General features: G+C 50.5%; 1 protein-coding gene across 1 annotated transcript in view; it reads right to left on the reverse strand.

Moving 5' to 3' along the window:
* EXOC5 (exocyst complex component 5) overlaps positions 1-15,636 on the reverse strand; it is a 127,599-nt gene that overhangs the window by 76,376 nt on the left and 35,587 nt on the right. The window lies entirely within an intron of this gene.

Consider the following 15,636-nt stretch of genomic DNA (forward strand, 5'->3'; position numbering starts at 1 on the left):
AAGGTGTTATGCGGCTTGTTCTTTCTTGTTTTAGGAGTCTGAAAGGACGGTGACGTAGCTGAAGAAAAGGGTTTCTTCATAGCAGGCACAGCTGAAGGAAGAAAAAGTGACTTACCCGCAGTTGCCGTGGAAATCCAAGCATCTAGCGCTTCCCCAAATAGAGCCTGACCTGTGTAGGGTAGGGTCGCCACGCCTTTCCTGGATTCCGTGTCGGCAGACCATTGGCGCAGCCAGAGTCCTGTATGAGCCGAAACCGACATGGAAGATATCCCTGCAGCCATCGAACCCAGGTCTTTCATGGATTCCACCGTAAATCCTGCAGAATCCTGTATGTTACGTAAGAACAATTCAACGTCACTTTTATCCATTGTATCCAATTCCTCAAGTAACGTGCCAGACCACTTTACTATAGCCTTAGAAATTCATGCACAGGCAATAGTAGGGCGTAATATCGCCCCCGAAGCAGTGTATATGGATTTGAGCGTAGTGTCAATTTTCCGATCAGCCGGTTCTTTCAACATGGCAGATCCCGGTACAGGTAAAACCACCTTTTTTTGACAGTCTGGAAACAGATGCGTCAACTATGGGTGGGTTTTCCCATTTCTTTCTATCCTCCCCAGGGAAGGGGAATGCCACCAGAACCTTTCTTGGGATCAGGAATTTTTTCTCTGGGTTTTCCCAGGATTTTTCAAATATAGCATTTAACTCTTTAGACGCAGGAAAGGTTAGCGAGGCTTTCTTATTATCCGTGAAGTAAGCCTCCTCAACCTGTTATTGCGTCAGCAATATTTAACACATCTCTAATGGCTTCAATCATCAACTGCACCCCTTTTGCAAGAGATGACGCCCCCCGCAGCATGTCCCCATCACCGTCTACCGTGTCAAGAGTCGGTATCCGTGTCGTCTTGCATAATCTGGGCAAGAGCACGTTTTTGAGAGTGAGTGCCAGGGGGCCCTAAAGGTGTTTTGTAAAACCTGAGTTGCAGTTTCATTCTGTGCTACCCTAGTAGAAATCTTAGAAATCATACTCTTAATAGAGGTTAACCATACAGGTTCTCTTATTATTATTATTATTATTATTATTATTATTATTACCAGTTGTTTATATAGCGCACACATATTCCGCAGCGCTTTACAGAGAATATTTGCTCATTCACATCAGTCCCTGCTCCAGTAGAGCTTACAATCTATATTCCCTATCACATGTACATGCACACACATTCACGTTAGGGTTAATTTTGTTAGGAGCCAATTAACCTACCAGTATATTTTTGGGACTGTGGGAGGAAACCGGAGTACCCGGAGGAAACCCACGCAAGTACGGGGAGAATATACAAACTCCACACAGTTAGGGCCATGGTGGGAATCGAACCCATGACCTCAGCGCTGTGAGGCAGTAATGCTAACCATTACACCATCCGTACTGGAATCTGTGCTAAACCAGAGCAATCCTGATTACATGGAATGGGATCATCTTGAGAGGACATATCCTCTGCAGCATATGACACAGAATCCCAAGACATTGCTTATGTGAGACAGCAAGCACCCCACACACACACACACACACATGTAAATGGCAGACAGAGTTTGCCCCCTAAGAATGTCAAGAGAGACACAGAGTTTGGAGCCAACACACATACAGCGCTTTAGGAGATAAAGGACACCCTTTACCAGCGCCAGCTGTGTACTTTAATAGGTTACACAGTCTATTGCACAGAATCCCCCACCTTCTACAACCCCCTGGTACCGTTCAGATAGCTGGAGTTGATGTGGAAGGACAGCTCTCTCCTGTCAGCGTCTCTGCATGCAGGAAAGATGGGGCTGAACGCGGCTGGGTCCACTCTGAGAAGCTCCATCCCCTTTTCTGGCGCTGCTTCCCGCTCTGTTTGAATTTTATACTGGCCTGAGGAATTGTGCTGGCGGTGATCTGGGGTCCCTGACACTCTTGCCAACCAGTGAAGGGTGTAGGCGCTGGCTCATGGCGCCCCTCACAGCGCCGCACCAAGTACCGCCGAGCCCTGGAGCGCAGTTAGTACTGCGCTCCCTACCCTGTTGCCACCATCTTCACACCGGCTCCCCGCTTGTCTAACTCGCCACCGACGTCTTCTGGCTCTGTAAGGGGGTTGGCGGCATGCTGCTGGGGTGAGCGATCCCCTGTGGCGGGGAACGATCGATCCCCTCAGGTGCTCAGTGTCCTGTAAGCGGAGATAGTGGCTCAGACCCCTTAGGGCGGACATTCTTTTCCCCCCTTAGTCCCACGAAGCACGGAGGCTGTTGCCAGCAGCCTCCCTGTGCCTAAACTCTATTCAAAAAAAGAAAACTAAAGAAACTCCTATGGAGCTCCCCTAGCTGTGACCGGCTCCTCCGGGCACATTTTCTAAACTGAGTCTGGTAGGAGGGGCATAGAGGGAGGATCCAGCTCACACTCTCAAACTTTTAAAGTGCCAATGGCTCCTGGTGGACCCGTCTATACCCCATGGTACTAATGTGGACCTCAGCATCCTCTAGGACGTAAAAGAAAATTGCCTTGCTGCTGGGGCCAACCGTCACGCGGAAGGCTTAGTGGCAGGGGATCCGGTGGTCTGGTCCAGGGAGGCAGCAGCTGCAGGTTTACGGGACTTACCACGAGATCCTCTCGGGGTGGTGGAGACGCCCCGGCCCCGATTTACTTAAAACGCCTCCACACAGACCCTAAAGAGCCCCTGGAGTGACGCTGAGGAAACGGAGACCAGCACACAAACACAGCCCCTATGTGTGAATGTAAGTGTATATCTAATATGAGTGCAGCGCCGCAGCTGCTGGAGAACTCCCCCCAAGCTACCAGGACAGAAGTCTGTAACCACGTGGGTGCAGCGTACATGCAGCCTTGATCCGCAGCAGCAGGAAATGGCGCCTTCCCGACTCTGGTCCCGCTCCGGGAAGCCCCGCCCCTTGCAATAGCGCACGGTCCCTGTGATACGATTTATTTATACTGGCTCCGTTATACACAGTAAAAATCTGACAGTGCCCACAAAGCCTTTTCTGACAGTGAGCACTGCTGAGGAGAGCAAGTTCTGTCTGCAACGGGCACCGCAGCTCGTGGCTCGTGACCGCCACGCGACCTGCCGCCAACTGCACAGAGGACCCACTAACCGGGACTCCGGTGTAACACTCACCGCACCTTGAACTTCAGCATCTGTTAGAGGGTGGCGGCAAGCTGCCAGCGTGGCCACACATACTAACGATGTGCTATCAGCACCTCATGAGCTCAGTGTCCTGTCAGCTGGGATTACGAACCATTAACCCTCAGGAGGTTGGATCGGTCCCCCTCTAAATCCCACGAAGCAGGTAGCCTGGTTGCCACCCAGAGCTACCTGAAAATAATAAACTAACATAAAAATAAAGGAAAATCCCTGGAGCTCCAGAGAAATGCACCCGGATCCTTGGGCACATTTTTCTAAACCGAGTCTATACCCCATGGTACTAAAGTACAGAAAGCCCAGTATCCACTAGTACGTTAGAGAAATAACTTTTTCTAGTTTTTTTAACTTTAAATGTGCCTTTGACCGTACGGACCAAGAATCTGTTTAGTTGTGCCCTCAAGGTAAAGAATGTCCCACATGCTTCAAGCTTTCTAAAACAACAGATTAAACAAAGCTAAATTTTCAGGCCAAATCTCCCCACTGTTCACAATCTCAACTGGTGTCTTGGCAGGGTTGTAAACTATCGCTCACGCTCTTCAACATAGCTATGGACTAAATTCTTCTAAAAACTTTTCTAAATGAACTGGACACAGTTAATGGCAAACATACAGCCAACACAGATCTAGTCTAAGCCAATGATATTGTTTTCCTAGACAAAAACAAATAAGCTCTGCAGAGATGCAGCAAAAATAAGAATTTACTTACCGATAATTCTATTTCTCGGAGTCCGTAGTGGATGCTGGGGTTCCTGAAAGGACCATGGGGAATAGCGGCTCCGCAGGAGACAGGGCACAAAAGTTAAGCTTTAGGATCAGGTGGTGTGCACTGGCTCCTCCCCCTATGACCCTCCTCCAAGCCTCAGTTAGGATACTGTGCCCGGACGAGCGTACATAATAAGGAAGGATTTTGAATCCCGGGTAAGACTCATACCAGCCACACCAATCACACTGTACAACCTGTGATCTGAACCCAGTTAACAGTATGAGAACAGAGGAGCCTCTGAAAGATGGCTCACTACAACAATAACCCGATTTAGTTAACAATAACTATGTACAAGTATTGCAGATAATCCGCACTTGGGATGGGCGCCCAGCATCCACTACGGACTCCGAGAAATAGAATTATCGGTAAGTAAATTCTTATTTTCTCTATCGTCCTAGTGGATGCTGGGGTTCCTGAAAGGACCATGGGGATTATACCAAAGCTCCCAAACGGGCGGGAGAGTGCGGATGACTCTGCAGCACCGAATGAGAGAACTCCAGGTCCTCCTTAGCCAGGGTATCAAATTTGTAGGATTTTACAAACGTGTTCTCCCCTGACCACGTAGCCGCTCGGCAAAGTTGTAAAGCCGAGACCCCTCGGGCAGCCGCCCAAGATGAGCCCACCTTCCTTGTGGAATGGGCATTTACATATTTTTGGCTGTGGCAAGCCTGCCACAGAAAGTGCAAGCTGAATTGTACTACAAATCCAACGAGCAATAGTCTGCTTAGAAGCAGGGGCACCCAGCTTGTTGGGTGCATACAGGATAAAACAGCAAGTCAGATTTCCTGACTCCAGCCGACCTGGAAAACTATATTTTCAGGGCCCTGACAACATCCAGCAACTTGGAGTCCTCCAAGTCCCTAGTAGCCGCAGGTACCACAATAAGCTGGTTCAGGTAAAACGCAGACACCACCTTAGGGATAAACTGGGGACGAGTCCGCAGCTTTGCTCTGTCCGAATGGACAATCAGATATGGCTTTGTGAGACAAAGCCGCCAATTTTGACACTCGCCTGGCCGAGGCCAGGACCAACCGCATGTTCACTTTCCATGTGAGATATATCAAATCCACAGATTTGAGTGGTTTAAACCAATGTGATTTTTGGAATCCCCAAAACTACGTTGAGATCCCCCAGTGCCACTGGAGACATCAAAAGGGGTTGTATATGCAGTACTCCCTTGACAAACTTCTGGACTTCAGGAACTGAAGCCAATTCTTTCTGGAAGAAAATCGACAGGCCGAAATTTGAACCTTAATGGACCCCAATTTGAGGCCCATAGACACTCCTGTTTGCAGGAAATATAGGAATTAACCTAGTTGAAATTCTTCCGTGGAGCCTTCCTGGTCTCACACCATGGAACATATTTTCACCTAAACTGTGATAATGTTGTGCGGTCACCTCCTTCCTGGCTCTGACCAGGGTAGGGATGACCTCTTCCGGAATGCCTTTTTCCCTTAGGATCCGGCGTTCACCCGCCCCTGCGTCAACGCAGCTGCGGTAAGTCTTGGAACAGACATGATTCTTGCTGAATCAAGACCCTTCTTATCTCTTGAAGTTCCGGTTACCAAGTCCTTCTTGGTCAAACCGGAGCCACGAGTATAATTCTTACTCCTCTCCTTCCTATAATTCTCAATACCCTGGGTATGAGATGCAGAGGAGGGAACACATACCCGACTGGTACACCCACGGTGTTACCAGAGCGACCCAGCTATTGCCTGAGGGTCTCTTGACCTGGCGCTTCAGGTGGGACGCCATCTTATGACCACCTTTGGTCTTTCCCACGGTTTACAATCATGTGGAAACTTCCAGATGAAGTTCCCACTTTTCCGAGTGGAATTCATTCCTGCTGAGGAAATTCAGTTTTCCACTCCCGGAATGAACACTGCTGACAGTGTTATCACATGATTTTTTGCTCAGCGAAAAGTTCTTGCTGTCATTGCCCTCCTGCTTCTTGTGCCGCCCCGTCTGTTTACGTGGGCGACTGCCATGATGATGTCCGACCAGATCAGCACCGACTGACTTTGAAGCAGAGGTCTTCCTAAGCTCAGAGCATTGGAAATTGCTCTTAGCTCCAGTATATTCATGTGGAGAAAAGTCTCCAGACTTGACCACATTCCTTGGAAATTTCTTCCCTGTGTGACTGCTTCCCAGCCTCTCAGGCTGGCATCCGTGGTCACCAGAACACAGTCCTGAATGCTGAATGTGCTGTCCTCTAGAAGATGAGCACTCTGCAGCCCCCACAGAAGAGACACCCTTGTCCTTGGAGACAGGATTATCTGCTGATGCATCTGAAGATGCGATCCGGACCATTCGTCCAGCAAATCCCCCTGAAAATTTTTTGCGTGAGATCTGCCGAATGGAATTGCTTCGTAAGAAGCCACCATTTTTCCCAGGACTCCTGTGCATTGATGCACTGATACTTGGCCTGGTTTTAGGAGGTTTCTGACTAGTTCGGATAGCTCCCTGGCTTTCTCCTCCAGGAGAAACACCTTTTTCTGGACTATGCCCAGAATCATTCCTAGGAACAGCAGACGTATCGTCGGAAAAACGCTGCGATTTTTGGAATATTTAGAATCCACTCGTGCTGTCATAGAACTACTTTAGATAGTGCTATTCCGACCTCCAACTGTTCTCTGGACCTTTCCCTTTTCAGGATATCGTCCAAGTAAGGGATAATTAAGATGCCCTTTTCTTTGAAGAGAATCATCTTTTCGGCCATTACCTTGGTAAAGGCCCGGGGTGCCGTGGATAATTCAACGGCAGCGTCAGAAACTGATATTGACAGTTCTGTACCACGAACCATAGGTACCCTTGTTGAGAAGGGCAAATTTGGACATGGAGGTAATCCTTGATGTCCAGGGACACCATATAGTCCCCTTTTTCCGGTTCGCTATCACTGTCTGAGTGACTCCATCTTGATTTGAACCTTTGTATGTAAGTGTTCAAAAATTTCAGATTTAGAATATGTCTCACCAAGCCGTCTGGCTTCAGTACCACAATATAGTGTGGAAGACTAATACCCTTTTCCTTGATTGTAGGAGGGGTACTTTGATTATCACCTGCTGGAAATACAGCTTGTGAATTTTTTTACAATACTGCCTCCCTGTCGGAGGGAGCCTTTGGTAAAGCAGACTTCAGGAACCTGCGAGGAAAAGATGTCTCGAATCTCCAAACTGTACCCCTGGGCATAGGTGTGCGCAGGGGGGGTGCCTGGTGCGCACAGGCACCCCCTAATGTCTGGCACCCTGACCTCACATGCCTGATGCAGCGATCGCCGAGCAGGCTGATTACTGTCCCCTCTGTGCTGCACCCTGTCAGGACTACATTACTAACCGGACACCTGGGTTAATCAAGGGTGCCACTGCCACCCGTTACACCCGCCACATGCCCACCTCTCTCCTTCTATGCTATGCCACTGCCAGCCACTGATGAGGATCAGCAGGCAGCCAGCGTTCCTCTTACGAAGACAAATTAAAAACTGGCAGGCGGCCGGCAACAGCATTGACACGTCACTCGTTTTTCCAGCAGCAGCAGTACTAGTCTGCGACTATCAGTGTCAGTGAGTTACTGACTTGTAAGTAAGCTGCTGCAGCTTGTAGGGGAAAGAGAGAGGGAGCCAGACCAGGCTGAGGAGGAGCAGTGTAATTGCAGTGAGTGCCATCAGGGGTGTTTGTTTGGTGCAAATCCCAACTTCTGACAATGTATCTGCTTTATTAGGATTGGCACAAGGGTGGATATTTTATATTGCGTTGATGTCAATAGATGGTGCAAGACACGCCCAAGAGGCGGTGCTAGACACACCCCTCCGATGGTGCACCCCCTAATAAAATGTGCTGCGCACGCCTATGCCCCTGGGATAATACTTTGTACGATCTAGGGGTCAACTTGCGAGTGATCCCACTGCACGCTGAGACTCTTGAGACGACCCCCCACCTCACCTGAGTCAGCTTGCACGGCCCCAGCGTCCTGCTGAGGACTTGGCAGACTCGGTGGAGGGCTTCTGTTCCTGGAAAGGGGCTGCCTTCTGCAGTCTACTTCCCTTTCCTCTATGTCTGGGCAGATATGACTGGCCTTTTGCCCGCATGCCCTTATGGGAACGGAAGGATTGAGGCTGAAAAGACAGTGTCTTTTTCTGCTGAGATGTGACTTGGGGTAAAAAGGTTGGATTTCCCAGCTGTTGCCATGGCCCCCAGGTCCGATGGACCGACCCCAAGTACCTACTCTCCTTTATACGACCATACTTTCATGTGCCGTATGGGATCTGCATCACCTGACCACTGTCGTGTCCATAACATCTTCTGGCAGATATGGACAACGCACTTATCTTGATGCCAGAGTGCAAATATCCCTCTGTGCATCTCGCATATATATATATATATATATATATATATATATATATATATATAGACTGCATCCTATTAAATGCTCTATATCACTAAAATATTTTCAGTCAGGGAATCCGACCAAGCCAACCCAGCACTGCATTTCCAGGCTGAGGCGATCGCTGGTCGCAGTATAACCACCGTATGTGTGTATATACTTTTTAGGATATTACTCCAGCTTCATATCAGCTGGCTCCTTGAGGGCGGCCGTATCTGGAGACGGTAACGCCACATGATAAGCGTGTGAGCGCCTTATCCACCCTAAGGGGTGTTTCCCAACGCGCCCTAACTTCTGGCGGGAAAAGGTATAACGCCAATATTTGCTATCGGGGTAAACCCACGCCTCATCACACACCTCATTTTATTTTATCTGATTCAGGAAAAACTACGGTAGTTTTTTCACTGCCACATAATACCCATCTTTGTGGTACTTGTAGTATCAGAAATATGTAACACCTCCTTCATTGCCCTTAACGTGTGGCCCTAATGAGGAATACGTTTGTTTATTCACCGTCGACACTGGATTCAGTGTCCGTGTCTGTGTCTGTGTCGACCGACTAAGGTAAACGGGCGTTTTAAACCCCTGACGGTGTTTTTGAGACGTCTAGACCGGTACTAATTGTTTGTCGGCCGTCTCATGTCGTCAACCGACCTTGCAGCGTGTTGACATTATCACGTAATTCCCTAAATAAGCCATCCATTCCGGTGTCGACTCCCTAGAGAGTGACATCACCATTACAGGCAATTGCTCCGCCTCCTCACCAACATCGTCCTCATACATGTCGACACACACGTACCGACACACAGCACACACACACACAGGGAATGCTCTGATAGAGGACAGGACCCACTAGCCCTTTGGAGAGACAGAGGGAGAGTTTGCCAGCACACACCAAAAACGCTATAATTATATAGGGACAACCTTATATAAGTGTTTTCCCTTATAGCATCTCCTATATATTAGCCCTGTGACTCTGTGGCTGCATTTCTAACGCTGGGTGGAGTCACAGACCTGGGCGGACTTGGACAGGCCAATAGCTGCTCAGTGTCAGCACACCACAGAAGGGACCACCAGCCACAGATTCAACAGACCATTTCCAGCAGTGCACTGACGCCCCACACTGCAAGGTACGTATGGACACCCAGACACCCTCACCCCACACCACCCCTCCCCTGCAAACACCAACCACCACCTAACACACCCACCTTCCCCACCACGGCGGGACACTCACCCGCCACCGAGGCCGCCGCTAACATCCCCTACCATCTGTAAGAGTGCAGCCGCGGCCACACACTGACGGCTAACACCCAGCCCGCACACATCGCTCCCCCCCTCCCCACTACCGCTGCACACACTGGCCGGTGGTGGGGGGAGCGCAGGCCACTTCGGCTGTATGACCCGGCGAACAGGGCCGGCGGTGGGGGGAGCAGAGCTGGGGGGAGCACCCGATGGCACAGACGGGACACACTGCCCGGGAGCCCACTGACACCCGCACCCCTCCCTCCGCACCAGCCCGTCGCCTGTTCCCACATGCAGCCACTGACACGCTGCCTGGGACCCGCCGTCCGCAACCCGGAGTAACAGAAACACTGCCCATAGCTGTACATGCGGCATCACCCTGACAGCACGCCGCACCTGACTCTGTACCAGCATTATATCTCTCTCGCCGCTGCTGCCTCCGACCCGACGAATCTGTTTCCAAACATCCAGCGGGGTCGCCGGGTCGGAGGCAGCAGCGGCGATAGAGATAACGCTGGTACAGAGTCAGGTGCGGCGTGCTGTCAGGGTGATGCCGCATGTACAGCTATGGCCTGTGTTAGTGTTACTCCGGGTTGTGCAGACAACGCCCTCACCCACCCACTCACATACGGCGTGCCCCCCATATCAACCATCCCACCAGGTGCACCCCGTCCATCACAAGGGGGGAAACAAGTAGCAGCCTCATGGCCCCACATATACCAACACCTATCACCACATACACGGCAACCACTTCTACCTTACACACACACTCACACTCCACACTTCTAACAATGCGCACGCACCCTCCACTTCCCTTTCCCCTCCCTCCAACACACACACACACTCACCCTCCACACTCCTACCAACACGCCCGTACCCTCCACTTCCCTTTCCCCTTCCCCCAACACACACACACACTCACCTTCCTACCCACACGCACGCACCCTCCACTTCCCTTTCCCCCCTACACACACACACACTCACCCTCCACACTCCTACCAACATGCCCGCACCCTCCACTTCCCCCCCCCCCCCTACACACACACACACTCACCCTCCACACTCCTACCAACATGCCCGCACCCTCCACTTCACTTTCCCCTTCCCCCAACACACACACACTCTCACCCTCCACACTCCTACCAACACGCCCGCACCCTCCACTTCACTTTCCCCTCCCCCCTACACACACACCCTCCACACGCCTGTCCCCTCCCCCCTACACACGCACACACTCACCCTCCACACTCCTAACAACACGCCCGCACCCTCCACTCCCCCCCCACGCACACATTCACACTCCACACTCCTAACATGCACGCACCCTCCACTGCCTCCCCCCCCTCTCCCCCCCCCCTCTTCCCCCCCCCCTTTTTCCTCTTCCCCCCCCTCCACACACACACACTCACCATCCACACCTAACAACACGCACGCACCCTCCACTTCCCTTTCCCCTCCCCCCAACACACACACAAAACACCTTACCCATCTTTGCTACACCACCACCCAACAACAACAACAACCACCCATTCCCCCATTGCCTTCACACCACTAGGGGAAACAACCCTAACACACACAACACTGCATTTAACAAACCCACACCTACGCAACCACCTGGCCAACACCACCGCGCACACCGCAAGCCCATCCCACAACCGCAATACACCCATACCGCCCACCCAGCCACCACAAATACAACACCCATCCAACACAACCACTGCACAACCTTACCCATCTGACTAATCCTGCCACCCCCTCCCCTCCCCTCCCATGCACACACCACAAACCCCACAAAAACCCTCCACCATCCAACCACCCATCCTATGTGGACCTCCTCCACCCATGCCAACTTCAAACCCCCTCCTCCATCCCCCTGCCACCTAACTCCATCCCACACTACACCTCCTATCACCACCCCCATCCCTCACCCCTACGCAAAAACATATACAGGCAGTGACCCCTCTCCACACACTTGCCCAAGGACCATAAATCATTACCCACAGCATTTCAGCAAACCACACCCCAAACTACGTACCCTTCACAAAAAACACTCCACCACACACATTCCCTTCAACACCCTCCACAATCCATCCACACACCACCTTAACCCTATCGCACACCCACCTCCTTCCCTCTGCACCCAACTAATTCGGTCAAACCATCAAAACACCATCTACCCCACAACACTACCCCCATAGCCTAAAGCCACTAATACGCCAATTCCAACTCCAACATCTGCTAACACAACACACCTCTGCCCCCAACAAACACCCTAACACCACATCCTCCTCACCTTGCCACACACATAAACAATCCACCCACCGCTCCCACAAAAACACAATAGACGCACCCTCCAAACGCACCCCAGATCCCACAATAACAGTTCAGCATACTCCCTAAACCCCCCCCCCACCAACACCACCTTGCACATGGCTTTGCCACACCCTGCACCCCCTCTCAACCTACCTGTCCACCAGCCCTTTCTCCCTCACACACACTTTGCCTTCACCCACCCTGATTGCCATCCCCCCCATAGCAAACCCTTCACCACTCACATCATGTACACACCACATTTCCACCCACCACTCTAAAACATCACCCCCATCCACACGACCCTTTCACATAAAACCATCTTCGACATGCACTGCACACAACACCATCCCTCTCTGCATGCTATCGCTACCTGCATCATAAAACACAACCACCCAAAAACCCCTACCCCTCAAAACAACCCCACCCGCAACTCCACCTCACCCACCTCCACCACATCAGCTGCACCTCACAAGCACATCCCCCAAACAAGCTAACCCCATACCTAACATCCACCGTCCACACATACACCACCCAACCATTACCCCATGCACCATCCCCCTAACTCACTCCGCACCCCCCCTTCCTTACAGCAGCCCACCCCAAATACCCTCCATCATCCCACCACACTCCCCATGTGCAACTCCCCCACCCATGCCACGTTCCAACACCCACCCCTGTCCCCGTGTACCGCACAAACACAAATGCAACAAGTACTACACCACCTACCACCTACACCATCCCTTACCCCTTGCCCCTGTATACGCAGTCACCGGCCACCATCCACGGTTCAGCCCATACACACTCATTCACCCTCCCCAGCATCTTACAGGGCCACAGGCCAAACCTACTAACACTCACACACACCACCACACCAAACGCATTACCTTCACCACCATCAACAATCCAAAGCCAAACCTCACACTCCCTAACACATACATCCTCAATCCCTAACCCATCTAACCTCCCCACCACACCCACAAAACCCCCTAAGCACCGATGCACACCCTGCCAAACGCAACACTCCCTCTCAACCCACCTACACACCACATGTTCCTCCCTCACACACAGCACATCCGTTCCCCCTTCAAAAATGTCATACCCCCCACTGCCAACCCTCCACCACTCCCAACATCCACATACGCCATTTATACCACCACCTCTGCACCAACATCCCCATCCATAAGGCCATTTTACAATCAAACATCCACCACACGCACCACCTACAACAACCCTCCCCACAAACAGTCAATACCTCAATCCCAGGGCAACGCCAACACACACACCTCCACCTCACTACACCCACCCCCTTTCACATATAAACAACATACCATGTACACTTTTACCCCACATCCACACAACATACACCTGCCCAACACCCACAACACCTCAAAATAACATCCACCAAACACTGTAGTCCCATACTTGACACACAGCTTATGCAAATACACCACCCCTGCAGCTCACACGAAACCTCAACAAACCATCAACCTCCCCCTACCCTGCTCAACACCCCTCCCATGAACACTACAAAGCCCCCCATACCCTTCACCATCCACACACCCCATATGGAACTCCACCACCTATGCCAGCCTCGGACATACCCTCCCCAATCCCCCTGCCACACACACCCACAACTCCAACAAGCCCAACACCCCCTGCCCCCTCCATCATCCCTCAGCGCACAGGGGCGTAGCCCTTTACGACGGTGTGAAGAGCGCCCGTAGGGCGCGATGAATCACCTAGTCTTTATATATATGTCTAACGCCAAATTAGTGCCCCCCCTCTCTGTTTTAACCCTGTTTCTGTAGTGCAGTGCAGGGGAGAGCCTGGGAGCCTTCCCTCCAGCCTTTCTGTGAGGGAAAATGGCGCTGTGTGCTGAGGATAGGCCCCGCCCCCTTTTCGGCGGGCTCGTCTCCCGCTCTTCAACGGATTCTGGCAGGGGTTAAATATCTCCATATAGCCCCCGGAGGCTATATGTGAGGTATTTTTTGCCAAATAACAGGTTTCCATTGCTGCCCAGGGCGCCCCCCCCCAGCGCCCTGCACCCTCAGTGACTGCCGTGTGAAGTGTGCTGAGAGCAATGGCGCACAGCTGCAGTGCTGTGCGCTACCTTAAGAAGACTGAAGAGTCTTCTGCCGCCGATTTCTGGACCTCTTCTCTTTTCGGCATCTGCAAGGGGGCCGGCGGCGCGGCTCCGGTGACCCATCCAGGCTGTACCTGTGATCGTCCCTCTGGAGCTAATGTCCAGTAGCCTAAGAAGCCAATCCATCCTGCACGCAGGTGAGTTCACTTCTTCTCCCCTAAGTCCCTCGATGCAGTGATCCTGTTGCCAGCAGGACTCACTGTAAAATAAAAAACCTAAAACTAAACTTTTCTAAGCAGCTCTTTAGGAGAGCCACCTAGATTGCACCCTTCTCGGCCGGGCACAAAAACCTAACTGAGGCTTGGAGGAGGGTCATAGGGGGAGGAGCCAGTGCACACCACCTGATCCTAAAGCTTAACTTTTGTGCCCTGTCTCCTGCGGAGCCGCTATTCCCCATGGTCCTTTCAGGAACCCCAGCATCCACTAGGACGATAGAGAAAGCTTGTTTTACAAATAAATGCGGAATAAAACCAAGTACAGATTGAGTATCCCTTATCTTAAATGCTTGGGACCAGAAGAATTTTGGATATTGGATTTTTTCGTATTTTGGACCTAAGCCTCAGCACAGAATGCATTTATGTTTCATATACACACAGCCTGAAAGGTCATTTAATACAATATTTTTAATAACTGTGTATTAAATAAAGTTTGTGTACATTGAGCCATCAGAAAACAAAGGTTTCCCTATCTCACTCAAAAAATTCTGTATTCTGGAATATTCCGTATTTCTGAATAATTTGGATATGGTTGCCGCAGTGGTGGTTGGTGTGGCTCTCCTATTTGAATTGCAGCCCCACCTCTGCAGCCAACACTGGTTGAGTGTAGCCAGATGTGTTGCAGGGTTACAAGTAATTTTCCCTATAAGTACAGGCTAAAAAGTTGATACAATATAAACACTTTAAAAAAAGGAAATGGACATTCTAAAGGTTTGGTGTATCTTGTCAACCGTCACCATGGTGACATACATAACGTCAACATGTTCAGCATCTTGACAAGCACAAACTTGCAGCATGTTGACAGTGAGGAAATATAGATGTGCTGACAGTGTCAAAAGCTATTTTAACCCCTACATTTGTATTGACAACAGTTTAAACATCTATAAATGTTAGGGGGGTATTCAATTAGCCGCGACAGTGCTGCGGCCGCGAAAAAAGGCGTTTCTCAAGATTTGTTTTATCACCTCTATTCAATTATCCTGTGATAAGCTGCGGACATATGTACTTTCACTGCACCTATCGCAAATAAAAAGGCAGGTGAACCAAACCCACCGACAACTCATTTTATCGAGGCTTGCTATGGGACCTTACTCCTGGGGTCCCAAAGCAATTCACACTAAAATGATAGATCTCCACTATTGAAGTGAAAAAGATTTTGTGAAGAGCCGTTTGACCTTTTAAATGTACTCATCCTTTCATAGGATTTATTTTTATCCACATAAAATGTATCACACACACGTGAGGTGTGCACATAAGTGTGTCACACCATTAAAATGTTTCAGAACACAAGACCAAGCCTTTGGCTTATGGGCATGCTATACTTGCCCTTTGGGAACCGGAGCATTTAGAAACTCTGATTTTGTATAACAACAACTATTCTTTACAGTCCATAATAATA

The sequence above is a fragment of the Pseudophryne corroboree genome, chromosome 12 (assembly GCF_028390025.1).
Source record: "Pseudophryne corroboree isolate aPseCor3 chromosome 12, aPseCor3.hap2, whole genome shotgun sequence".
NCBI lineage: Eukaryota > Metazoa > Chordata > Amphibia > Anura > Myobatrachidae > Pseudophryne > Pseudophryne corroboree.